This window comes from Pipistrellus hanaki, assembly GCF_964339955.1.
Source record: "Pipistrellus hanaki genome assembly, chromosome: 2".
In the NCBI taxonomy this organism is placed as follows: domain Eukaryota; kingdom Metazoa; phylum Chordata; class Mammalia; order Chiroptera; family Vespertilionidae; genus Pipistrellus; species Pipistrellus hanaki.
In genome coordinates, this window is record NC_140504.1 from 62,918,953 (window position 1) to 62,946,352 (window position 27,400).

Genomic DNA, 27,400 nt, shown 5'->3' on the forward strand with positions numbered 1-27,400 from the left:
AGCAGTCTGAATTTTACAAGCCCTCCAGGTAATTCTGATGCTGCTAAAGTTTGAGAATCAGTCTTGTACGAGTAGACAGAAAGACTGCATCAGTGGCCTAATGGACAATTTGAAAGCTAAGGTCCATCACTGAGGAACTCTGTATGAGCAAAAGAAAGTTGTAGGTGGAGGAGAATGGCTCAGAAGACAGAAAAGAACTGGAGAGTAAACATGATCTTCATAGATCCCTCAGTTCCAGTTTTTGCCCAGGTATGTCTACACAATACTGCCATGTCTTTAAGGAGTCAGAATGGATCTTAGTTTTCGTAGGCCCAAATTGGCCTGTCTTGAGCCCTGGGGAATAAACAGAGATGCTTGGTACAAGGTATTGTAAAGCCGTAGATACTGCAATGATAGCTGAATTACATTTCACATGAGAGCATGAGTTGTCTTCTAATTTCACTGAAACTGTAGACAAGTGCAGTGATCTAGGAAGGGCATTTTTAGCCCTGAATCTGGGCTGGACACTACTTATTTTCTGTGCTCTTTAATACAGCTCAGTGAGGTGAATCTCCAGTAGATCTGTATTATTGTACTAGAGCTCCCAAGAGCTCCCATAACAAAGTAGCATGAAGTGGGTGGCTTAAACAACATAAATTTATTCTCTCATAGTTCATAGTGCATAGCTAAGGCAAAAAGAGGAACTGGGTCAGAGCCCTTTAAGAATATAGATTTTGGGAATCTGGAAGCTATAAGTAAGAAATCAAGGTGTTGGAAAAGTTGGGTACTTCTTAGGGCTCTGAGGGAGGGATCTGTTCCATCTCCCTTGGCTTGCAGATGGCTCTCTTCACATTCACATGGTGTTTTCTCTGTAGGCATGTCTGTATTTAAATCTCCCCATTCTATGAGGATGTCAGTCATATTGACCTCATTTTAACTTGGTTACCTTTGTCAAAATCCTACCTTAAAATAAGGTCACATTCAGAAGTACTGTGTATTAGGACCTCAACATATGAATTTGGGGGTGGGGGAAGGACATACTTTCAACCTGTAACAGTATACCTATTTTCAAAATGAGAAGTTATATGACTCCCTCAGGAAGCAGAATGGTTGTGTAATGGCATGCGAGCCCAGAGCTCTCCACAGGATTCTGCTGACTCTTAAGCTTATAAAAAAAAATATTTTTCTAGGTCTTATCAAGTGGTCTGGTTTGCCAGAAGCCAGTCCATTTACCAGGACAAAAGGAGGGCAATTCTATAGAAGAACATGCAACATTAATATTGCAATAAAACACGTTTTAAATCTGAAATTAATTGAAGAATTTAGCACCCATGATATTTGCCCAGTTCAATAGTGCCATATATGTATTTGGAGGGGGATCTGATGAATTCAGCTGATGTGATAGGACTGCTAATTCTTTTCTACTGTGTGAAACAGATGGCATCAAACAACAAGTTGAGAATATGATGCATATTAGGGTTACAACAAGTCAGCATCCTTTTAAAGGAAAAAATGTGGCACATAATTGGAGTAAATCACATAAAGATGAACAGAGAATGAAAGAACTGTTTCTACTACTCTGAAACCAATGTGCCTTTGGCCTTTGTGTTCTTCTAAGTATTAACATTTGAGAGAGGACGGGTCTGATTTATGATACCATACTAAATGTCCCTTTGTTAGAAAACAAGAGAAAAGAAATACCATAAATTCTGAGCCTAAATTTAAGAACTGGGTATTAATTTCAAATTATATTTTCTATGTTTTAGAAATAAATAAATAATGAAAGAAAGAAAGAAAAAGAAAGGAAGGAAGGAAGGAAAGAAGAAAGGAAGGAAGAAAAGAGAAAGGAAGGAAAGAGAAAGAAAAGAAAGCATAAGTCTTTATTTAGGAAATCTTAATGATTCAATTTTAATAATTAATTCCTTATTACTGTTGTATAGTGAAGATATTGTTCACTCGCAAGAACCACTATCTTTGGAAAGAATTCATTTTCTCAGAACTTCCTGTGGCAAATGATACTGCCTTCCCATCAAAGCTCTTCTGTTTGGCTTCCTGTGTCATTGCATGTGACTGCCTCTTGGCTTACCTTCCTGTCTTCTCTCTCACTCTTTTTTTTTATGCAATTTGGTGGCTTTTCTTCTTTTGGCTCCTGAAATGCACACAGTTTCCAAATATTTGTAAGTTGACCATAAGCTCTTTAAGGCTAGAATCTACCTTCTATTTGCTTAAAAATATGCTTGAATATCTTCAGCCTAAGAATCTTTGGACAGAATGTATTTCTATGTTCTCTACCTGAGAAAGATTAGAATGGAGCAAGCATAGTAATTAACATTGGCTCTAGGGCCAATTGTCAAATCTCAAGGAAATGCATATTATTAAATTTCCCATGACTAAGCAGACGGGGGAGGGGAGTGTTATAGGCAACATCAAAGGTGAACTGTGAATACTTTATACTCTTATGCTGGCCTAAATTCTTGAGTTCTACATCCAGGTGTATAAATGATTATTAGTCCCTTCCTTCATAGTTTCCAGTTTTCTAAGATAGGGTACAGTTGTTGATTCAGTACTTTGGCAGGGAAAGATTTACCTTCAAGAAGCTAGACTTTCCAGGATGCTTATGGGACATTCCAAAATAATTAATTTGAAGGTTGAGGCATAATTGTAGGAATGTGGGCTCAGATAGTAAATTAATATTTGGTTTATAAAATAGATATCAAAGCCCATAAATCATAAATTCTTTGAAAATATAAGAGTAGAAAGAGACTTTCCATAAGTTGAAATGTTGCCTTATGTACTATACTAAAGAAAGGTTTTACTAGTCCTAATTAATTGACAAAGAGGGACTTAAAATTCAGAAAAGTTCATATAATAAATGGGATTATTGCCCAGATACATTTATACTCCAATTATATAGGTCATTTCCCAGCCCACATTTAAATAAGGTCAGAGGGAAGACTGGGGAGGCTGGGTAGGGAGAGATCAACCAATGAACTTGATTATATATACTAGTACGCATAACTCATGGACATAGACAATGGAGTGGTGAGGGCCTGTAAGGGGGGAGAGGAATCAGGAGGATGGCAGCAGGCTGGGAGAGGTTAATGGGGAGAAAAGGAGGGCCTAGGCAATACTTTCAACAATAAATATAAAAAAATAAAAACAAAAAAGTCACAACAATAGAAATTTTAAGACAAAATAAATAAGATCTGGTCTTCACGAGTGTCTCCTCAAATAGCAGTTATCACTGTTTCTTTTTTTAGTTTTTCATAAGCATTGGCTCAGAAGCTTGTTCTTATTTGTAAGTATCTCCTGCCTTTGGCATTGCTCTAAAGGGAGCTTAATATCTCTGGGGGGGAAAAAAGCAAAATATGTTGCAAAGATTGCACTAACAGCTCTGAGACTTCTTCAGAGCTAATTACATAGCGAAGCAATGAGGCATATTTAAACCCCTTATTAGAGAAATGAGTGCCCATTTCCATTAAGTCAATGAAAATTCTGGGATCTCATTAATTTAACAAAATATAAATGAGTTCCTAAACCCATTTATGTAAATGTAATTGTAGAAAAATATAAGAACTTTGCTAATGTCTTTACTAGAGGAAAACATATTTTAAATAATAATTCTTTAAGTCAAATTTCAAGCCAAATTTTCATTATTGCCAGTTTTATAATAAAATTTTTTGGTCATTCTACTCTTATTTTTATTTAACCTTCAAAAGAAACTGTAATCCATGAACATAAATTGAATGACACTTAAAAAATGTATAAGTAGGAGATGGTCTGGAAGATACTGCCACAAATCTGTACTCACCACTGTTGTAAGAGCATCCAAGCCTCCCTTTTAACACATTTTCTGCTTTTGGGGTGCTTTGGGCTACATCCAATTCAGCACCCAAACTCTGCATCTTAACCCACTGTCTTTTGAAACTATCATCGACATGCCCTTCCACGTTATGTTCTTCCCTGGTTCCTCAACTTTTTACTCTATGAGGGAAAATCATCTTGACTGAATAGATTAGAACTGGATTCTTGAGGTTTGTTTTCTAAGGGTGTGGACACACCATGCATCTGGCAAAGCGATAAGCCAAGTCATCTCCCTTTGCTCCGTCTATTCTTCTGTTTCCTTTATGAGTGACGATGATGGTAATACTAATACTAGTTTTGGGGGTGTTAACAGTGTTGTATGTGATATAGATTTTAGTTTGGTTCTCCGATTTCTGCCACTCATCCCCTATGGTGTCTCTCTCATTTCAGATGCAGGCAGCCGCCAATGCATCAAGAGTATTCTCACATTTCATGGTCACTGTGTTTGGTTTCTCAGCAGCGCAGAGGGATGCTGCACTGAGGAGTGAACCACACCCGAGCTGTGGAGTTGATAAAAGAGTTAGATAATAAAAATATTTCTCTTTGGGCTAGGTTTGGCAAAGCCCTCTGTGTAAATTAAAAACACCATGAAGTTTGGTCCTAGTGAACTGACATTGTTCTTTGAAATAAAAAGAAGTTAACATGACAAAGAATGTGCCAGAGTTAGGATATACACGACTGAAATGATTTCGAGTCAGCTCTATTGCAGCTTAAAAAAAAAAAAAAATAGAAAAAGAAAAAACAAAATAAAACATGAAAAGCACCCAAAGCCCAGATGGCAGTGCCTTTCCCAGGGCCCCGCATATCTTCTCTCATTTCTTGTGCTGGCATTTCTTCAATCAGCACATCTTAAACCAGAGGGGCCAAGCCACTCGGCACTCCTGTCCCTAGCATTTTTCTGTCTAATCACCATCTATTTCCTGGAGACAGAGTGTTCATAGACACCAGGATTTATAACCAAAATTGTTTGTTTCCTTCTGAATTCATTAATTTTCTAAACCACTAAAACATCACTGAAAGGTCGCTGGTCAAAGGGCAGATTCCTAGACCGGTAGCCTAAGAGCAAGTTCTAAAAATACGGGCTGTGAAATGTCGCCTGTAGCAGGTCACCCAGAGGCTTTTCGTGGCCTCTCACAGACCTAACTTGAGGCAGGGAGGGCAGTCAACAAGGAAGCAACCTAGTGACCACTGATGGACGACTGGATAAAGAAGATATGATATATAGCTCATACATACATACACATTGAGATATTACTCAGACATATAAATGAAATCCTGCCACTTGAGACAACATGGATGAGCCTAGGGGGCATTATGCTAAGTGAAACAAGTCAGACAAAAGAGAGACAAATACTATATGATTTTGTTTATATGTGGAATCTAAAAAAATGATAATAATACATGAACAAACAAAACAGAGAGAAACCTACAGATCCAAAGAACAAAATGATGATTGTCAGATGGAGAGGGAAGCTAGGTGAAAAAAGTACAACTTCCAGCCCTGATTCGTGTTGCTCAGTGATTAGAGTGCCAGCCCATACTCTGAAGGGTTTGATTCAAGGGTATGTACCTGGGTTGTGGGTTCAATCTATGTGCGGGAGGCCACCAATTGCTGTGTCTCTTTCACATTGATGTTTCTCTCACTTTCCCTTCCTTTTTTCTTTCCTTCCTTCCTTTCTTCCTTCCTTCCTTCCTTCCTTCCTTCCTTCCTTCCTTCCTTCCTTCCTTCCTTTCTTCTTTTTTTTTCTTCCTCCTTCCTTTCTCTCTCTAAAAATCAATGGATCCCTAACCAGTTTGGGTCAGTGGATAGAGCATTGGCTCATGGACTGAAAGGTCACAGGTTCCATTCTGGTCAAGGGCATGCACTTTGGTTGCAGGCATGATCCCCTGTAGGGGTGTGCAGGAGGCAGTTGATTAGTGTTTCTCATTGGTGTTTCTAATTCTCTATCCCTCTCCCTTCTTCTCTGTGAAAAATTCAATAAAAATGTATTTTAAAAATGAATAAAAATAAAAATGAATGGAAAAAATATCCTAGGTCAAGAACTAACAACAACAACAACAACAACAACAACAACAACAAAAGTATAACTTCCAGGTTTAAAATCAGTTACCAGGATGCAATGCAATGATACTGTAATAACTATGTATGGTGACAGATGGTTACTACATTTATCATGGCTATCATTTTGTAAGGTATATAAATGTCTAATGACTATGTTGTACACCTGAAATTAACATAATATATGTTAACTATAATTAAAGAAAAACAACAACAAAAACAATGAAGGTGCTCTCTTAGGCCCTGGCTTTCTCTTCTCTATGGAGCCTGTAGGCCTAATGCACATGGAGTACACAGGGCTGAACCCTCATCATGCCACTGATAAGTGTTCCTAGACTTCGGCTAAATGGAGAGGTCACTTTAGTACTTAATATACTATCAACTAGACACCGCTTGCAACTTTCTCTCTAATTACGCCAGTTTGCCTCCTTCCTGTTCCCTGCAGTCAACACAGCTTTTACACCGAGGAGCGAGAACAAATTTCTAATTTAAGAGATGGTGTGGCAGCATTTGTGATGAAACAGTTTGGGGTATGTTAGAATAAAGGTAAAGTTCCAACCAGCTTCGTAATTGTGACCTCTGTCTTAATAAGTCTCAATAGTTAATAAGAACAAGCATACATTTTTTGCTAAGTTCCTGCTGAGTGAAGCAATTATGTTTATTTATTTAATCAACAAGTTTATTAAGCAGGACTCTGCCAGGAAAAGGATTTACTAAGACGTAATGATATAAGCCATTGTCTCTGCCCCTAACAGAAACTCAGGCCAATCAATCACAATAATCCAACTGCATGGTGACACGTGAAGTTCTGGAGAGATCACAAAAAGGTAGGAAATGAATTTCTCTGTCATCATGGGATCCCCAGTACATGCTGGAATCTATTTCACATAACTTTTGATAACCCTTGGTTGTTCTACATACATCTGGGGTCATGCAGAGACTCTCAGATCTTCATGTGACTTGAAGACATCTGGGAAAACTGATAAAAATGAGACTCCTGAGTCCCCACTCCAAGAATTTATGATGATACTGGTTGGTGCAGAGCCTATAAAACGTTAATTTTTTTAAATAAGCTTCCTCAGGTGATTCTACTAAAAGTGATTCTCAGACTACATTTGGAGAAACTCTGTCAGAGCATTGAATTTTCTGCTTTTCTCCGTCAAATTCAATCCTAGGAGCAAAAGAGTAGCTACTTAGTGGGGTTGTGTGTTTCTATGCTTATAGCTATGTGGGAGTCAGAGTGTTTGATTTGCATGTGAGTGGGAGTGGAGAGAGGAGGGGTTCTCATCTCTCTGTGGAAAAAATCCCAGCTGCATTCCTCAGCTACCCCAGCCTTCCTCAGGCGTGCAGGCCTGTGGGGCCTCTGAAGAAAGCTTGCAGGGAGGTGTTTTCTTTATGAAATCTTGTCTTTCCCTGAGGCATGGGGACACGCAAGGCAAACAGATAAGCTCCGGGGGATGTTCTCCTGTGGTTACTTTTACCTATGAATTGGAACCAACAAAAATTCTAAGGGAAATAAAAATTTGAGTTTACACTTGGCTGTGTCCCTGACATAAACTGCTTCATAAGAAGCATGTCATTCCCTGTGTCTACCTAGAACAAGATGGATCTAGGCATTTCTGAGTCCAGAGACTCGGCAGTGGACAGAGCTTATAAAAAGCCTCCCCATCTTTGGGGTGAACCCACAGTCACAGAAACCTGTTGCCTTAGTCATTATACGCTCCACCCTTTCATGGGTTTACTCTTCTTCATTTTTTCTTCCTTCTTCTTATTCCTTCCTGTTCTGTGTTGTTGATATTTTTAAATCCTTCCCTTAATATAAGAAGTATAAAAATAATGTATTAGAAAACCCAGAAATATAAAATTAAATCCTTAGAACATACAAATTGTAAAATTTTTCTAATATTGTTTTGGAAAATATTTTTTTTCTGAAGGTATCCTTTTCAATAATAATAATAATAGATTTCAAACCATTATAACTATACTAGTGGCCTGGTGCAAGAAATTTGTGCAAGGAGTGGAGGTTTCCTCAGCCCAATCAGCACCCTCTCCAATTGGATATCCCTCTCACAATCTGGGATCACTGGCTCCTAACCATTCACCTGCCTGCCTGCCTGCCCACCTGATCGCCCCAAACTGCGCTCCCCTGCAGGCCTGATATCACCCCCAACTGCTCTCCCCTGCTGACCTGATCTTGCCCCCAACTTCCTCTGCCTATCTGATCATCCCTAACTGTTCTTCCCTTGCTGGCCTAATCTTGCCCCCAACTACTCTCCCCTGCCAGTCTGGTTGCCTCCAATGGCCCTCCCCTGCCTGATCTCACCCCCAATGGCCCTCCCCTGTCAGCCTGATTGCCCCTAACTGCCCCTGCCTGCCTGATTGCCCCCAATTGCCCTCCCCTGCTGGCCTGATCTCTCTGTCAATAGCCCTCCCCTGCCAGCCAATTCGGTTCTGATTGGTCAGTTTCTATGCCAGTCAGAGTCAAGAGCTCCGCCTCCTAGGCAGCCACTGGATCCTTGCAGTTCACCCAGATTTGGTTCTGATTGGTCGGTTTCTATGCCAGTTAGCATCCCTGGGACTATCTATGGGCCTGATCAGAGAGGCAGGAATGATCAGCATTGCCAAGGAGGCCAAGGAGGGAAACAGAGGCGAGGCTATTGGCAAAGACCCGAGAGAAAGAGAGAGGTAATGGCTGATCAACAGCTGCCATGGAGGCTGTAGATCAGACCCTGCCTCTCTCTCTGGGCCTCTCTCCTGGCCTGATCTGCAGCCCCTGTGGCAACCCAGCACTGACTGCAGGACTGACTTCTAGTTGGTTGAGCCTTTGGTAGTTTTAGACGTTAGGGACCCTGGGTTTTTATATATTAGGATTTGTTGTTTTTTGTAATATGAATGCATAGAGATTTATAGTTCAAGTAAGAGAGAAGTAATAAATTCTCATAATGATAGTAGCCTTCTATTTTAATAAAAGGAAGAGTGAGGGCATTCTATACTAAATTCAAAGGATCTTTTGTTAAAATAGAGAATTAATAAAAATCTAATGGGAAAATTTGACTTTTATTTAAAAGACTAGGACTTTTAACATTGTTTCCCTTTGCTCACCTTTCAAGAGGAGCCTTAGAATATAGACTGGCAAGTTCCTGGGTTGAGAAGTCAAATTCTTACTTTTGGTTTCTAATTCAATTTTTGTGATCTAAGAACCATGCAATATTGACACAAATCACTTCATGTCTTTGAATAAGTTTTTCCATTTGTGAAATGGTTCAGTAATGTGAGCCCCCTCATAGTATTCCTGAAATAACATAAGTGAAAGTGTTTTATATACTGTCAAGAATTTTCTCAAATGTGTTTCTGTACTCTTATAACTTGGTGTGTGTGTGTGTGTGTGTGTGTGTGTGTGTGTGTGTGTGCCCGGGCAAAAAGAATTATTGTTTTGGAATAAATAAATAGCATAAAGTCACAGCTCCTCAGAGGACACCACTTAACATTTGCATTAAAAATAGTAACAAAGGAATTAAATGTCAAACTTAATTCACTAAGTCTTTTGTGAATTGGTAATCTCTAAGAAAAAGGGTAACAAATACATAGAGGGTAGGGCAAAAGTAGAGTTATAGTTGTGAGTACATGAAACACAGAGTTTATTCTTTTATTGTTATTTATTAATTATTATATTATTTTCCAAATGAACAACTATAAACCTACTTCTGCTCCACTTTGTATATACACAACCCAGGAAAATAGGAGAAAAGGTAATGAGGGAACAAAGATCTACTTGCTTAGGGATGATAAATGTTTCCCAGACAGAGATTCTGTTTCTCAGGGGAGCCTGGTATCTGGAAAAATATACTGCTGATGTAATGAGAACTTTTCCCAGAGGAAGCACCTTCTACGAAGGAAAACATAGGCCTCTGGATGCTGCCGATGGTTTTCAGCTGCGTGGCTCTGGCTGTCTTTCTCATTACCTCAGGTCTCTGTGTATGAATTGATGATTCTGCTCCTTTCTCTAAAACACTGTGTAGGAACACTGGAAAATAAAGTAACTTTTGTGAAATTATATAAAAAGCTAAAAATTCAACAATAGATTCTCCGGATTAGGTTATCATTATCTTCTACACTGCTCAGACACTGCGGCAATCACTCGTCAAATACATCCGACCCAGGAGGGTTCTTAATCTCTATCTAAACCATATGTGTTCCATCAGTTTGTATCCCTCTGCCCAAACACTTAATGAACAGAGAAGCTAAAGATCATACAGTTTAGAGATGGAACAAAACACAGGGAGTTGACAGCAAAGCCTGGCGATGAGGAAACCCAGCTCTCTAACATCCCTCTCCTTTGAGGTTGAACACACTTTTGTATGCTACCAACACTCGAGTCCTATGCTCCATTACTCGGGAATATATTGACGAGACTCCAACAAAAGCTTGATCTAGAGCCACAAAGTATTTAGGTTGGGGAAAGGCAGCTGATGAATAATACTCCGTGGGTAGAGACTTGTGAAACAAAGGAGCCTATCTTTATAATCTCTGGGATGTCAACATATGGGGAGAGGACGGTGTCTGAGAGTGCTGCTGAGCAAGGATTTAGACCCAAGAGAACATGTTTACCTGGGCATTGGGCTCCCTCCTGGACCTTTAGGCCCTAATAATTCGGACTGGTTTCCCCATCGTCCTGGGCACGTGGTTCCTGGTAAAAAGACACATTTTTCTCCCGTCTGTAGTCTGAGCCTCATCTAAACACAGGGTTTCATACACAAGATAGAGATCACTTATGTATGTATTAAACACAACTCAAGCCCACAGGATAACTGATGAGTGCTGCTCTCAGGTCATAAATAAAAGTCCCATTAAATGTAGATATCCACTGACAATGTCCATCTGGCAACACTCACAGTCACATGCCTGGCCCCGGGTCAGAGGTGAAAGGGAGGCAGAAGTTCACTAAAGGTACTGTTTTCATTGGCTCATATGTAAAGACTCAAGAAATTGCTTATCTGTGGCCAAAGGGCTCCTCGGGCATTTGTGAATCTCTTCCTCCGGAAAAATGAGAGTGGGAGTTGGTTTAATGGTATGTATGTCAAAGTATTCCAAACATGAGTCTCAGTGTTTTCTCAGAAGACCTCTGCACATAGGCCCAGCTGGACAATGCAAAATGAGCCGGCCAGGCAGAGCCCGCTCTGGGAAAGCAGAGGCTTTGGGTGACGAGAGTCCGGATGAAGACATGTACATCCCTGACAGTGGATGAACTTTTACTTAGCATGGGCCCGTTATTAACATGGCCACGGCAGTGAGCCATGCATTTGTGGCCAAATCAGAGAGTGTGGGTGGGGAACTGGCTAGTTGATGGGTGGACATGCAGCTCTCCACAACTCCCCAGCAGTCCCTGAATTCTTGTGGCTGACCACTTCCATTGTTTTCATTCATGGGTTAGGGCATGGTCTAAGGGAGGAAAGGGTTCCTTCTAGGTCATGTATTTAGCACCAAAGCTCTCAACAACTGTCCTCTTTCATTCTCTTCCTCTACAAATGCACGGTAACCTTAGTCTGCTGTTTTCAGAAAATAATAACCTTACTTCAATGGAAAAACGTTTGTTACAAACTATATATATGTAGGTAACTTACCCGTGTACTCAGGTTGAATCAACAAAATTTTCTGTTAAATTCTGTTCATTCTCTTAAATATATATCACCACTATCTAATACTGCTTCATGCAGAAATTTTATTTTATTCCTACAACCCAGTTTCCAGTGAAAACCAATTAAACCTAAATGAGATAATTGGCCTGAACATTACTCAGATTATCTGCACATTTAGTTCCCTAGTAGGGGAAAGGGCACCCATTTGCTACTCTCTACTCTGCCTTTTCCTAATTTTCAAGTGGCTGCTCCCAATCAAGATCAATCATCTCGCTTTTTGATTTCTCTTCTGTAGTTTATCTTCCAAGCCTTACCCTTAGCACATCCTACTAGCTCCTTCCAATTTCCACCTGCTTCCCCTAAACAACCAAGTCATATGCTACTCAAATGGGAACTTAAAAAATCAAGCCTAAGTCATTATAAAAATTAACATCTCTACAGACTAACTTACTAGCAACATTTTTAAAATGATATTTTGGAGAATAGCAACTACAACAAAACATATTTCCTATTGCTGGTAAAAATCAGTAGGCCTCTGACAATACCTGAGGATGTTGCTGTGGAGAATGGAATCAATGATAATTATAATTGTGACCATTTGTTGAGTTTTCACTAAGTGCAGGCACAATTCTGAGCATTTATATGTATCTCATTTAATTGCACAGCAACTAAAAGCAGATGTCATGATCATTAGCCTCATTTTCAGATAAAGAAATGTGTTTTTATGCTTTCTCAACCTAGAAAGGGGCCCAGAGATTTAAATATTGGATTTATGAATTAAAAAGAATACACACACGGGAAACACCTTTACTTCTAGTGAAAATAATGTTTTTCCAATTCTGTTTTATTTTACTAGAAATATTTGATCCCCTAGTTTGGCAGCAACAATCTTCAAGATCTTAGTGGAATGTGGAAGAATGACAAATGCCCTTCCACTGGCATGAGGGGCTTTTAGCGGGAGACCCCAGGCCTGTGAGAAGCTGTGCTTCACCTAAAGCTTTCCTCTGCTCGTCTACACCCACGTCCTTCAGTGTATGAAGCCCTGGAGGAAAGAATGCCTTTGTAGACTTGGAAAAAGTCCCTTTACTTTTTGTACACCTGTTTCCTGTCTCAAATCAGAGATGACCATTCTGCCCTCTATCTGATCTGAGTAACCAGACAGGAACTTTGAGGCCAGATGCCCATGTGTGGTGGCCTTCCTAGTGGAGAGAACCCAAGGGACTCTTTGCTTTAAAACTCCAAGGTTATCTGTGCCCCTGTAGCTCTCAGTACCTACTAAGGGCCCAGTAAGGGTTTGTTAAATAAATTAATGCCTCATCCTAATTTTTGCCAAGTTGTGAAAATTATGCATTTGTCCAGGTTGGAATATGCGACATTTGGGAAGTGTTTTTGAGCAGGTGTTAAGTTGAGGTCTTCAGAAGGTGTGTGAACCTTCTGAAATTATGTGCAAAACTTCATATCCACATGTGGGGAATCTAGGGAGGATCTTTAGCATTCATCAAGTTGTTAAGAAGTTCCTTCAACCAAATTATTTAAGAATCACATTTTTTGTGGTTTACAGAGCAGCTACACTTCATTATTTTGTTAGATTTGTACAACAATGCTATGTGAAAGGTATTATAATGATCCCTTATTTACAGAAGAGCAAATGTGAACTGAGAAAGATGGCACAGGTATTAAATAAAAAAGCCTGGTGATCAAAATTACAACTAAATTATAGAACAACTGTACTTGAGAACCAACTGAAAACTAGCTGGACAGAACTTTTATAATCAAGTATGTAAATAAGAAGCCACATGGAAACTGTTAGGAGGGGTGGAGACACAAAATGGGCCGGTTTCACACTCGCCTGTCATGGTCAAGAATTGGGAGGGGTATCTAGGTTGTGGAGGTCCCCTCTGAGGAGCAAAGGGTCCCACCCCCACACCCTTCTCCCAACCAGGACCACTACTGCCAGGAAGAGGAATCTCCACAACAGCAGGGATTCTCTCCAGGTGAGATAAGCCTTCTGGAGTCCCAGCCTTTCCTCTTAAAGGGCCTTACCTGCTGAGAGACTTGCTCTGAGCTCCAGTGCTGGGCACAGCTCAAAAGGTGCAGCGACATACAGAAAGGAAGCCAACCATCTGGCTTCAAGGCAAGGGCAGAGGAGCAGCTCTCTCTGTCATTTCACTTGTTTCTTAAGCACTCCTTGTCCCCCAACATACAAAGATAGCAGGTGCAGGCTGGCACCTTAGCTGAGTCTCCAATAACCTGGCAACACCAATCAGAAAAGAAAAAGAAATAAAAGGCATCCAAGTTGGAAAGGAAGCAGTAGAAAAGGCATCCAAGTTGGAAAGGAAGAAGTGTAACTGTCATTATTTGCAAATGACATGATATTACACAGAGAGGAGCCAAAAAAATCCACCAAAACAAACAAACAAACAAAAAAACACACCAAAAACCAAAAAACTGTTAGAACTGATAAAGTCAGTAAGTAGCAAGGTAAAAAATTTATATTCAGAAATCGGTTGCATTTCTAAACACCAATAATGAACTATAATGAAGGTAAACTAAGAAAATAATCCCATTCACAATTGCACAAAATACCTAGGAATAAATTTTACCAAGGAGGTAAAGACCTGTACTTAGAAAATTATAAGACATTGAAGAAAGAAATTGAAGAGACACTAATAAATGAAAGTATATGCTGTGCTCATGGATAAGCAAAATTAACATTGTTAAATATCTGTACTACCTAAAGCAATCTATAGATTCCATGCAATCCCTATAAAGTAACAAAGAATTAGAAGAAAAAAAAAACTAAAAAAAGTATACGTAACCACAAAAGACCCCAATTAACCAAAACAATCTTGAGAAAGAACAAAGTTGGATGTATCAAGCTACCTAATAAAAAAAACTATACTACAAGGCTATAATAATCAAAACAGCAGAGTAGTGGCATAAAAATAAACACATAGAACAAAATAGAGAGACCAGAAATAAGCCCATGAATATATGGTTAATTAATTTATGACAAAGGAGACAAGAACAGGCAATGGGGTAAAGGTAATCTATTCAATAAATGGTGTTGGGGAAACTAGATAAATACATGCAAAAAAGTAAAACTGGACCAATTTCTTACACATTAAACAAAAATAAACTCAAAATTGATTTAAGACTTAAATGTAAGTTTCCTAGAAAAAAATAGGCAGCAAACACTCTGACATTGTTCTTAGTAATATATTTTGGATATTTCTCCTCAGACAAGCAAAACAAACAAACAAAAATAATCAGGTCTACATTGTACAAAATAGTATTTGCATAGTAAAGGAAAACTATCAACAAAATGAAAAGACACCTACTGAATTGGAGAAGGATATTTGCCAATGACACATCCAATAAAGGGTTAATATTCAAAATAAATAAGGAACTCATGCAATTTAACACCAAAAAGAGGACCTGAATAGACATATCTCCAAAGAAGACATACAGATGGCCAATGAAAAGATGCTCAATATCATTATCAGAAAATTCAAATGAAAATCACAAATGAGATATTACATCACACTTTGAGAGTGGCTATCATATAAAAGACCAACAAACAATGGGTGTTGGAGAGGATGGGGAGAAAGAGTAACCCTGTGGGAATGAAAATTGGTGCAGTTTCTATGGAAACAGTATGGGGGTTCCTCAAAAATTTTAAAAAATAGAATTGTCATATAACTCAGCAATCTCACTTCTGGGTACTAATCCAAAGAAATCCAAAACACCAATTCAAGAAGATACATGCATCCCCACATTTACTGCAGCATTATTTACAGTAGCCAAGATATAGAAGCAACCCAAATGCACAACAGATAAGTGGATAAAACAATGGACTATTACTCAGCCATAAAAAGAATGCAACAACATGGATGGATCTAGAGGGTATAAGTGAAATAAGTCAGTCAGAGAAAGACAAATATCGTATGATTTCACTTATTTGTGAAACATCAGAAACAAAATTAACAAAACGGAAACAAGCTCATAGATGCAGAGAACAAGCTGATGGTTGCCAGATGGGAAGGGATTGGGGGACTGGGTGAGAAAAGTGAAGGGATTAAGAAGCACAAATTGGTAGTTACAAAATAGTCATGAGGATGTAAAGTACAACATAGGGATTATCTATAATAATAAAAGCATAATATGCTAATTAGACTGGACGTCCTACCAGATGAAACCAGGGATGCTAGGTAAGCTGGGGTCCCAGGTGCCAGAAGGAAGCCAGTGCTGGCAGCCGGGAGAAAGAAGGCCTATCCTTGCACAAATTTCATGGGTTAGGCCTCTAGAAGTCAATAATATTCTAATAACGATGTATGGGGTCAAGGGTACAAAACCTCTCAGGAAATCACCTTTAAGTTATATAAATATCTAACCATTATGATGCTGTATACCTAAAACTAATATAATATTGAATGTCAACCTATAATTGAAAGATAATGTTTTTTTTGTGTGTGTTTTTTTTTTAAGTCTGGTGTTCTGTTCTTCCCATTTGCAGTGTATGTGTGTGTGAGTGTGTTTGCAGAGGAAGAAATGACAATGAAATGTTAAAGAGGATGCTTTTAAAATTTTTATTTTATTTTTTCCATCTATGTGACTGGTTGGTGATTGGCTTTTTATCCTCCACAAGATGCATAGAATGGAACCATTAGCTTCTATTCTCAGGGCGCTGCTTCATATAAGCTGGCCCTGGCTTTCAGCTCCAACCCTGATCCCTCCATAGATTTTGCAACCCAGCAGAGTAGTATAATATAAGAGCTTGGAAGAAGATGCATTGCCATTTACTTTGAACCTTACTTTCTTTATCTGTATAACAGAGTTACAAATGTCACTTACTCTGACGCGAATACATTTCTCTCTTTTTTTAGAGGCAGTTGAAAACACACTTGATTTCCGGATCCCTTGACTTTCCTGGATGCTTAGTAGCACCCAAGATTTGGAACCCATTTACTCATCTGAAACCTAAGGGCCTTAGGACAAGATAATGTGTGGATGGCTTTAGCTCTAAAGTGCTTTTTATTTTGTGGAAGAAAAGAGTGGTGTGGGGGAAAGGGATAGTATAAAAGCAACAGAACAGCCAGTGGGTTATGGTTCTTGGTGTCTTTACCTTCCATGATCTTCCTCCACTAGTGTTTGGGTTTATCCATTTTTTGTCACTACATCTCGAGTGCCAGGATCATGTTTTCTCTCCCCTCATTAGGAAACCCACCAGTCATACTACTGCCCTTAGAACATCGGTGCTGCAGGAGTAAGCCAAGAGGAAAGGGTGCTTCCTGTCTGCCCGTTTCCTCCCCCTCCTCTGGGAGGGCAGGTTGGAGAACTCTAGCACTCCTTGCCCACGGCTATTTTTTGCTATTGACAAAAGACAAATCGGAACTGCTGGACATGCTTCTCCTAAGGCTCTGGAGGGAGCTGGCCGGATGACCTGTGTAGGTCTTCCAACTCCCGGAATTGGCGACTCAGCAATTTTTTCTTCACGATTATATCATGGGGGGATTAGCACTCTCTCACTCAGCAAATACAAATTAAGGCTTGGAAGACAGAGTCTGACTCATGCAAAAGAAGGGGGGTGAGAGTCCAAGTCTGAGTAAGTGGGCCTTATTTCCTGTGCTTTGGCATCAGAAGTATCCTGTTGCAGAGCTGCAGTCCCTGCACTGCCCATTCTGCAGCACTCCCTGTTAAAGGCACCGTGGAGAGCCATTTTAAGGCAATCGGTTAGAAACGGTGCCGCTGAAATTGAGCAGTGCTGCAGCCTTCCTTAACTCACACAACTTCCTATCATGTGGAGGTTGACATCTGAAAGTCTGGAAAGGACTTTCATCCTAGTTCCCTTGCGAAAAATGCAAAACACCATATCAACACGCACATGCTGGGACATAAATGTGATTGATAGAGAAGGGAGGCTTGGGTGGGGTAGGGAGTTGAGTACTTTATAAATCCTGGCCAGAAGACCAAGTTGAGCATGCAAGACAGAAAAATGTACAAATGCTTCACTTTTTGAAAATATGCCTGTGTGTGGGCGCACAAGTGTGTGTGAGTGTGTGTGTGTGTGTGTGAGTGTGTGTGTGTTAAGTGCTTTCAGAAGTTAATGAGTTCATTTGTTCATGTGATCACTTTACCATAGAATAACCATCATTCCCTGGCTGCCACCAAGGGTTGGGTGTTTCCCAAACATGACTTCATTGGATCCTCCCAGTAACCCTCTGAGGTAGTTTTATTATTGCTATAAACAGAAAACTGGATTTCAAGAGATTCATAACTTGCCCAAGGTCACACAATTTAAGTAGCAGTGTCAAAGGTCAAACTCAGATCCGTTTGATTTCAAGGTCATGGCTTTGCCAGGACTGCTTCCTTTCTGTTACGGCATTATGCTTTCCTGAGCAAGTATAGCCTTAGCTGGCCCTTCCCCTGCACTGGGGTAGAAGTAATAATAATGATTGTAGCACATGGAAATGATTATGTGCCAGGAACTGTCCCAAACACTTTATACTGTTTTCAATAACTTATTCCTTGCAACATCTTACACTGAAGGGTTGAGCCCCATTTCTGGTTGAGGGGTCTAAGATGTGGTGAGATTGAGAAACTGGCCTGAAGTCACCCAGTGAGGTAGGAAAGGTGGAAATGGGCATCAACACCAGACAACTGGGCTCTGGAGCCTGAAGGCCCATTGTACGGTGCAGTCTGGTCCCGGCCACGCTTGACACCGTTTATGAAGTGTTCACGCTCTAGGGAAGGAGAATCCTAGTGAGTCAAAGAGTTGAACCTCCAAGTCCTTGGTTTCTGTTGCCTGACTGGCCAAACACTCAGTTGCAGGCAGGGGCGTAAAGCTGAGGCAGCTGTGCTCCCGGTCTTTCCTCGGGGTGCCTGTGGGGTATTGGAGGCAGGCAGTGTTGGGGAGGGGCTCAGGAGATGTGAATGTCCGTCCTGCATCACACAAACAGGTGGTTGTAAATTTTCCATTTCTCTTCTCACCTCTTGGCCACTGCTCTCCTTTTTTCAGAAAAGTGAAATTGAGTCTTTGGATTTCTTAGGAACCCGAGGTGTTTGACTCTGTAATGTTTATAAACTTGCTGAGAGCACTGGGAAAGGAGGCTTCATCATGCACATGAAGTCATATTTTAACCCAAACCAAAAAAAAAAAAAAAAAGAGAGAGAGAGAGAAAGAGAAAGAGACTTGAGAGTCTGTGGGGATCAGAGCTGGGTATTGTGTTACAGAAATTTTCCATTTCAGACACAAAATACACACAGCAGTGGGTGAGCCAAAAATGGCTGAGAGAGCCTCTAGGAGGGCCCGAAGAAATAATAACTCCTCCTTCAACCCCGAGGAGCGCAGCCAGGTTCGGGGGAGGGCTATCCAGAGGTCTGGATCGGATCACTCGGACGTCTGGGATTAGCATGATGACAATAGCAGCATCACGGGGCAAAGCTTCAGAGAGCTCCCTAGGACGCTCTTGGCAAGAATCTCAACGTCTTAGGACCTGAGTTTCTGATACAAAGATGAGACAAACTTCTCAATATTTGCTGAGAGTAGTAAAAATCTCATGCATGTGACGATGTGAAACGGTTATGATAATGCTAGTGAGGTTATTACTAAACGAAACTTCTAGCTAGCATTAATTCAAGCCTGACCACTCACGAGGCTTTCTAAACATGACCTCATTTAATCCTCATAACAACTCGATGAGATCAGTGGTATACTTTTTCGGATTTTATATGTGAGGGAACTGCAGTTTAGAAAAGCTAAGGGACTGGCACGAGTTTATAACCTTACGTGGTAGACTCGGGTCTCAGATTGAAGTCTGGTCTGGCATCCATGAGCTGGTACCTTATCCTGCCTCCCCAAGGACAAACCGACCTCGGCCCACCCGGCTCTGGTCCTGGGCTGAATCTGGTGGGTGGCAGAGGAGACATCCTTTATCTGACAACGTGTTACTTTGGCCCTTCCTTCATCCTCTCTTGTAGCAGTGCCCCTGCCCAGTTATCAGAGAAGCATCTATTTTAAAGAAATGCTGAGCTGGTTGTCCAGGTAAATAAACTGGTCTTGGTCTCCCAGGCTCAATTCTGTAACCAGCATTACCTGGAGCAGTGGTCCCTACAGCTCGGTATCCCTGACCAGCAGCCTCAGCATTTCTCCCAGGGGACGTGGGAGAAATGCGAGTTCTCTGGTCCCACTCAGATGGACTGAATCGGACACTCTGAGGAGGCGCCGGCCATTCTTATTTGAAAGCAGCCCTGGAGCTGATCCGGATGCAGCTCAAGTTTGAGAACCATAGGCTCTGGGGCAGATTTAGGAGAGAGTTAAATCGGGAATCGAGGGCTATGATTCTCAACAGCTGCCAGTGACTCATTTACCCCAGCCATTCCTTTCTGGGTTTCTGTCCTTTTTAGGATGAAGGATTTGCTCGCGACCCATCCTGTGTGATAAACTCCACCAGCAGTGCCATTCCTTTCCGGATCGATGTGTGCAGGGACTTTGGGCTTTATCAACTCCCACGTGTGTGCAGAGCCCACTGCTGTTTTGGGAACCACAGGCTCACTTTCTAGTCTGAACGACTAGCTTCAAGTTATCCTTCATGCCAGAAGAGAGAAGCAAGGTTAAATAATACCGTGGCTCCAAGTTGCATTCAACAATTGCAGAATTGGGGTTAGCTCTCCAAACGGGCTCCATTGCAAAGGATCGGAACAGAGCTCTGCTGGAGCAAGGCACCTTGTCTCCCCTCCCTCCCCTACTCCCACCCTCCCTACAATTCATGACAGAGGGTGAAGCCACTAAAGCTGAAAATGGAGAGCTCATTGCTCCAGATTTTAAAGTAAGATTTGACTTGAGCTTTGTGTGCTTCTCGGGCTCACTGGTCCCACATGTCTCTCAGCAGGAAAATGAAAACAACGCACATTTTCTTCCCTCCAGCTCCTTCTCCAGAGACCCGTGTGAAGTGGGTTCCCCTTCAACACAAATCTGCCTTTTATTGTAATAACCGTGCAGACATGACTCTCAATAACATTTACTCCAGGTTTGCTAGTTTGTTACAAAAGCCTGTCTTCTGAGATGTGGCCTGCTTTTCCTAATTAGAAAATAGTGGGGAATTTTATTTCACTTTGCCAGAAAATGGAAACATTGGTTATTGATGTGAGCCTCATTTAGCAGCCTTGGGTAGACATTTTCTTTCATCTCCGCACAGACTCACTGGCATTGCGTTCTGGTTTGAGGGGTCTCTGGAGTGCAACTTACATCTCCAAATAAGGTAAAAGGAGAATTTCAAAAATGTAAACGTGGTTTCTGTTGCTGGAAACTGTATTTGGCTTCCAGGAGAGTTTTGCTCAGCGTGTTGTGCTGCTATCTGGTCTTTAACTCACTGCAGACTGGCTGAGAGAGGATCAGTCATGAGCATGGGTGACAACACCAAAGTGAAGGCAAGGTGTGCTGTGGGTCTTGAACCCTGGCCTAGCGGAGGGGAGGCTCTGTCTACAATGTCTTTCCTGGGATGCTTTGCAGAAGTGCTGTGGCCACAGCCGAAATCCAATAAGGGAGTGTGACGAAACTGGGATTTCATTTGGCCTTCCCTATCGGACAGATACACCAAGTTCTCTGCCCCTAAGACCCTGCCAACAATAAATATTTTATCTCAATGTAAAATCTTTTAAAACATATATTTTATTGATTTTTTACAGAGAGGAAAGGAGAGGGATAGAGAGGATCAGCTGCCTCCTGCACACCCACTACTGGGGATGTGCCCACAACCAAGGTACATGCCCTTGACCGGAATCGAACTTGGGATTCTTCGGTCCAAAGGCTGACACTCTACACACTGAGCCAAACCTGCCAGGGCTCAATGTAAAATCTTGAATAGAAATTTTGGAAAGAGATATGCCTGAGTCCAAAATCTGACTTTATCTCTTACTAGCTGTGGGCCCTTGGACAAATTACTTAAATTCTCTGAGACCTGCTTTCTCACCTATAAATTAGGGAATAAAATGATCAGCCCATAGCATTGCTACAAAGACTGATTTCAGTAATGCCCAATGTTGTCTTTTAGTAACTGTTACTAGTGTGTTTTGGGGGCTATCTTAAAACTCAGCTGGTACAAACAGTACATTTACAATATACCCCACTACCCATATTAGAGATATAATATATGATATATATAATTACAGTGTTTTGCTTTAATCAGCTCAAAAAAGCAGTACATTTTCTCTTTTCTTTCTTTCTTTAAACTTCACAGAGAACTCTACAGACCTATTCCTGGCATCCTGAGTGATGCTCACAGTAAAGATGGCCGGACTCCACATTGATAGGACTTGTTAGCAAAGTACAGCTTGTTGTCCCACGTCTAGTAGATTATAAAACCACTTTCATGGTTTCCTCATAGTTGTTGGCTCACCTCTCCCATGGATTCAGTCCTACAAAGAATGTGAAGCCACGGATTCTTCACACTATACCCACAGAAAAAAAAATTTATTTGAAACAATTTGTTAGAAGAGAATCTAATGACAACTTAATGTGTCTAGTGAATTCTTATTCTGGTATTTAAAATATAGAAGAAAAAAAAAGCCAAGAAATACACCATTAAGCTCAAAACATTATATGTCTACCTGTTTTGTAAATCAATTTATTATTAAAGTGCTTCACAAATTCAATGTTAAAAAAAGTGGGGAGTCTGTGAGAAAAGAGGATGGTAGAATTTTAGAATGTAGTAGGATGCAAGTATAGGCGCGCGCGCACACACACACACACACACACACACTTTGAAACTCCCACTGACTGGAGGAATGCGGAGAGAACCAGCATGTGGAAGGTGGGGGCTGGTCCAGAAACTAATGAGGTCATGGGTTCTACCCTGCCACGGTGAGATTATGCCATATGGCAGTTTATGCTTCTGTGGTTTGCAGAGGGCTTGGGCTAGTTTTAAGTAATTTTCTTCAAGGTCCCTCCAAGCCAGTTTAAAATTATTTTGTGAACTATTCATTCCATCACATGCTTTAGCAAAATCTACCGCAATCTAATAAGCATCTGGATATGATCTCTGAGAAGCAGCTTAGAGTCCCCCTTTCTTAAATTCCAAGGTTCTACCTCACTGCAGCAAAATCTCCTTATCTCGTTGGTGTTTAAATTTTTCCCAGTAACTGAGTGTTTTGACTCAGTCTTGCTACACAATCCACAAGAGAGTCTTTAAGATTCATGGTCTGTGTCTCTAAGAGGTTTACAACATGACTTGAACATAAGATGATAATAAATAGGTCATCAAATGCTTGAGAGTTACAGCTTGTTTTGTTCTTTGCTTTATTTCTAATTCAGTCAGCACGGTATTTATTGAGAGTCTGTTATGTGAAGGATAACGGTAATAACTTACTCATACACAATCTTTGTCTTCATCTGCTTCTTTCTTTCTTTCTTTTCTTTTTTTTTTTTTTTAATATTTGGTACTTGTTTAATGTTTTATTTTCAGAAATCACAAGGTTGACTCAGAACAGGTTTTCCCAAACTTCCCAGTTGAAAATAATCACCTGGAAATTAAAATATATATATAATTTCTTGGGCCTCTAAGTCAATTGAAAGTTATTTAAATATAAATAAAAGAAGGACCTTATATTCCCTGGTATATATGTTTCGTTAGGGTTGAGAAAGAGGTAAGGAATTTTATTTTAGGGGTTTCTTCTATGATCCTTTTCCAGAGATAAGTTTAGGAAACACTGGAGTAGGAGATGACCTCTGATGTCAATTCTAGAACACTGTAGACAATCCTGCTGACTTTTCTCAGCGGTCTTAATTGATGAATTGCATCAACTCTCTTCTTTAACCTCTGGCCCTGAAGTGTTCCTGATTCCTGAACTCCATAGCAGCTATCTGTGCTATTCAGCAGTTACCAAAAAAAATTGCAGAATTTTTTCAATGCTGCAGACTTTTATTTAAATTTTTAATTTTATGTAATGTTTTGGAAGTTTTCATCATGCCTACTGAGTCCCGGAGAGGAGGGGCAAAGTTTTATAGCTTTTTTTTTTTTTTTTTTTTAATTCTCCCTTTGTGCTCAGACAATGCTTTCAACTCGGATAAATGAGGTTTTGTTTCTAATTTAACTTTACCTTTAAATATTAATATATTTCTGTCTGGATAGAGAATATATCATTCCATCCCATATACCAAGAGGCATACGATTTAGGAACCTTCATTTTATCCTAGCTGGTGCAGCTGTTAGGTACTCAAATAACCCCTAATCCTTTATAAAAACTTAATCGAACAGCTGCCTTGATAATATGCAGTTTCAATAGCAGCCTTTGTTGAGGAAAATAGTATCTCATTGTCATAAGTCTCACAGATTGATGATGTTTTTCTGCAAAGAAATGTCTAGTGCCCCAAATTGGAAATCAAAATACACGTTGAAAAATTCACCTTTAATTTCTACCATGGGACGGAACTGTATTATTTGGATTTAGATACTGTTGATATCTTTGTTATGCTCATGGTTTAATTAGACTGTTTCAATGTAGTGGAACTGCTACTTAAAGTACTGTAACAAGGATACTATTGTTCTTTCATTGGAGCCATTAAAATTATAGAAGGGGAAAATGAAAAAAAAAAATATCCCTGGCAGCATATTTTCTAATTCAGCTGTGACTTCTCCAGATTAATCACCAAAAAGCCTCTGCAAGGCAGTTCCTGTTTACACAGCAGTTTGATCTGGATTCTTGTAAAATTAAACGGAGGTTGACAAATTAAATTTAACACTGCCACCCTCCAGGATGTTATAAATGTAAAGGAAACTAAAACAAATATGGAAAACATTGTAATAGGGCAGTTTAAGTCAGATCCAATAAAACATGGTAATCTTGTTTATGAATATAATTTAATGCAAAGAACATCAACCAACTGTTGATATTAATTTTTTAAAATATGTACCTAGATCGTCTTTCTTACTGATGTCTTCGTCTTCCCTCCCCTCATTATTTTGTTTACCAGAAACATCTATTTTTGAGTTAAGAAGTTCAGTGTTTTTGCATTACCACAGTTTAATATCTCTATCAAGAAATTATGAAATAGGCATCTTACATTGTTCATGGTTAATCACATTAGGACCCTCAGTCCCTTTGAACTCATCCTCTAATGAAAAAAGCTCACAGGTAATCTGAAACTTATGTCCCAATAGAATTTAACAGGAGAGACTCCTCAGCTTTGTCGAAATTCAATTTTAAGTGTTTCCCATCAGCCATTATAGCCATCCGATAAATTTCCTTTCTGCTAAAAGCTTCGGAGTTTGTATTTGTTTGTGGAACCATAAACCCACTGACTACAACTCCGAGGTTTAACTCCAGATCTTTAGGACCAAAATCTCCAGCTGTTCACATACTCACGAGTGATCAGGCTCTGGGAACTTCACACCTCACAAGAAATCTACATTCCTGTCACTAATATTATTTATGTAAACTCCTCCTCACTCCAAATAAGATTTGAGATTACACAGAAAGATACAACCCAAGAAAATGGAAAAATAAGAGGGGAGACTAGGAGGAAATAAAGGTATTGGTGTACAAGTCAGATTACTAAATGCATTAGTTTATAATCAGAAATGGAACTTGAAGACAAATGAGAATACTCAGTTCAAGGGTCCTGACATCCTTTTCCCTGAAGGAGAAGCTTCCTCAGAAGCCAAACCAGTCAGGAATTCTGTTGCCGGTGGGCATGATGAATATGGAGTCTCAGCAAAGAAAACTCCACTATCCTCATGTGTGGTCACCAAGTAACAGTCCCTGGGCTCCTCTGCACAGACATTGCTGTGGTTGATGAGTTTCTGCATTTGGCTCCTTAGTGTCCTTTGACATCTCTTTTGAAAGGTAAATACATTAAATCATTTACTTCAGCAAAGTGTTTCCCAGACTGCAGTCATTTATCCACTAACTTCACAATCTGTTCTATTTCTTTTTAATGCCTAAATACTTCCAGTACTTTTGTTCTAAATAATGTATGTGAATGTAAAAACTTGCTATGCTACATATTTTAAATACTTATGGAAATAAAATTCATATTAAAGTAGTTATATATTATCTTGCATTCTGTAGAAAGTTTATCAATTGAACTAAAATTTTGTTCTTGTTTTAAAAATTATGCATAGAAGATAATTTTGGAGTCTTTATCTACCAGGAAATATCTGTTTTGCTCTAAGCCATGATTTACAGTTTGGCTGGGTATAGAATGCTATGTTGAAATCATGTCTCTTCAGATCTTTGAAGGTGTTTTCCCAATAACTTCTAACATCATACAGTCATTTTGATGAGAAGTCAGAAGCTAGTTTAATTTACATTCTTCGTAGATTCCTTTTCCCCCCTCTCTCTCTGAAAGTTCTTACGTTCTTTTAATCTTAGGCATTGTAAATTTTATAAGATTACCTAGTTGTTTTTCTTTTGAATTTAATTGGCTGGACATGCGCCATTTTAATCTAAATATTGTGACTTTTGAATGCTAAGATTCTTTTTGATAACTTCTTGCCTTCAATTTGCTGTGTTGTTCCTGAGACAGATATGGGACTTCCTGAATTGGGTTTCAATGTTTAGAGCCTATATCAGTCTGAGGTTGGTCAGTAAAATATAGGCATTTCTGTGTGTTCTCAGTAGGAAGTGTTTTCATACACAGAATAAGCCTTGGGAGGTTTCTTGAATGTTACTGACTAGTTTAGTCTGCCTAACCTTAACCCTAACCCTAACCCTAACCCTAACCCTAACCCTAACCCTAACCCTAACTCTAACCCTAACCCTAATCCTAGAATGGTATGATTTCTAGACATGCACCTTGAAGCTGCTTCAGACCTCGCATGCACGTCTGCCCATGCCTTTGTCTGAAATGGTCCCCATTATTCTGGAGAATAATGACCTCTTCTCTGCTACCTTCTAAATCAGATATCCAGGCTCTAACCTGAAACCATGCAGGAGGGCACTCTGGAAAATGCAGTTCCTACTTTTTTGTCTGTTCAGTGTAGTAGAGATGCACAGAGCTACACGGGATGTGTACGTACCCCAAATCTACCATCTACTGGCCATGTGGCCTCAGGAAAATGTCTTAAAGCCTTAACCTCTCCAACTGTAAAGAAGAAAAAAATGTTACTAGTTATCTCATAAGTTTGCTGGTAAGACTGATTGAAATAAAATGTAAAGTATGTAAATCAGCACCTAGCACATATTGAAGTACTTTCTGGTATACGTTGGCTATTCTCATTTTTATTACTACATTTAATTGTCTTCTACAATTACATTTGCACCAATGCCATTTTGCTCTAAGTTTTGCAAAGGTTCTTACACATTACTTTCTATTCTGTTTTATAACTATAATAATTTTAACCACTTAGGGAACATTCTTATTTAGAATTAAATATATATATATATTATTGATTTTTCACAGAGAGGAAGAGAGAAAGATAGAGAGTTAGAAATATCAATGAGAGAGAAACATCGACCAGCTGCCTCCTGCACACCCTCCTTGGATGTTCCCGCAACCAATGTACATACATGCCCTTGCCCGGAATCGAATCTGGGACCTTTAATCCACAGGCCAATGTTCTATCCACTGAGCCAAACTGGTTTCGGATAGAATTTTTTTTTATAGTGTCCTATTTTCTGTTATAAGTTTATTCTTTTTAAAATAATACTTTCATCTCAATAAGGTCTTAGAAAATCAAGAGGCAAAATCTTGGGTCTAGTTTGCCATTTTGTATAGAAGCTGACAGTATTAAATCAAGAGGGTAGGTCCCAACTGTTTAGTTATTCTCCTTTTGTGTCAGGTTGTATGCTTAGAGCTTTACTTTCATACTCTTATCTAATTAACCTTGATCTTAAGTCAGATATAGTATTATTCCATTTTTAA

General features: G+C 39.7%; 1 protein-coding gene and 1 long non-coding RNA gene across 2 annotated transcripts in view; one reads left to right on the forward strand and one right to left on the reverse strand.

Annotated features, from left to right (window-relative positions):
- On the forward strand, nucleotides 1-25,535 carry LOC311617603. The gene is made up of 3 exons (XR_014794138.1): nucleotides 1-249; nucleotides 6,658-6,729; nucleotides 19,945-25,535. It is a non-coding gene; the product is annotated as an uncharacterized lncRNA (long non-coding RNA).
- PHLDB2 (pleckstrin homology like domain family B member 2) overlaps nucleotides 1-27,400 on the reverse strand; it is a 218,295-nt gene that overhangs the window by 173,791 nt on the left and 17,104 nt on the right. The window lies entirely within an intron of this gene.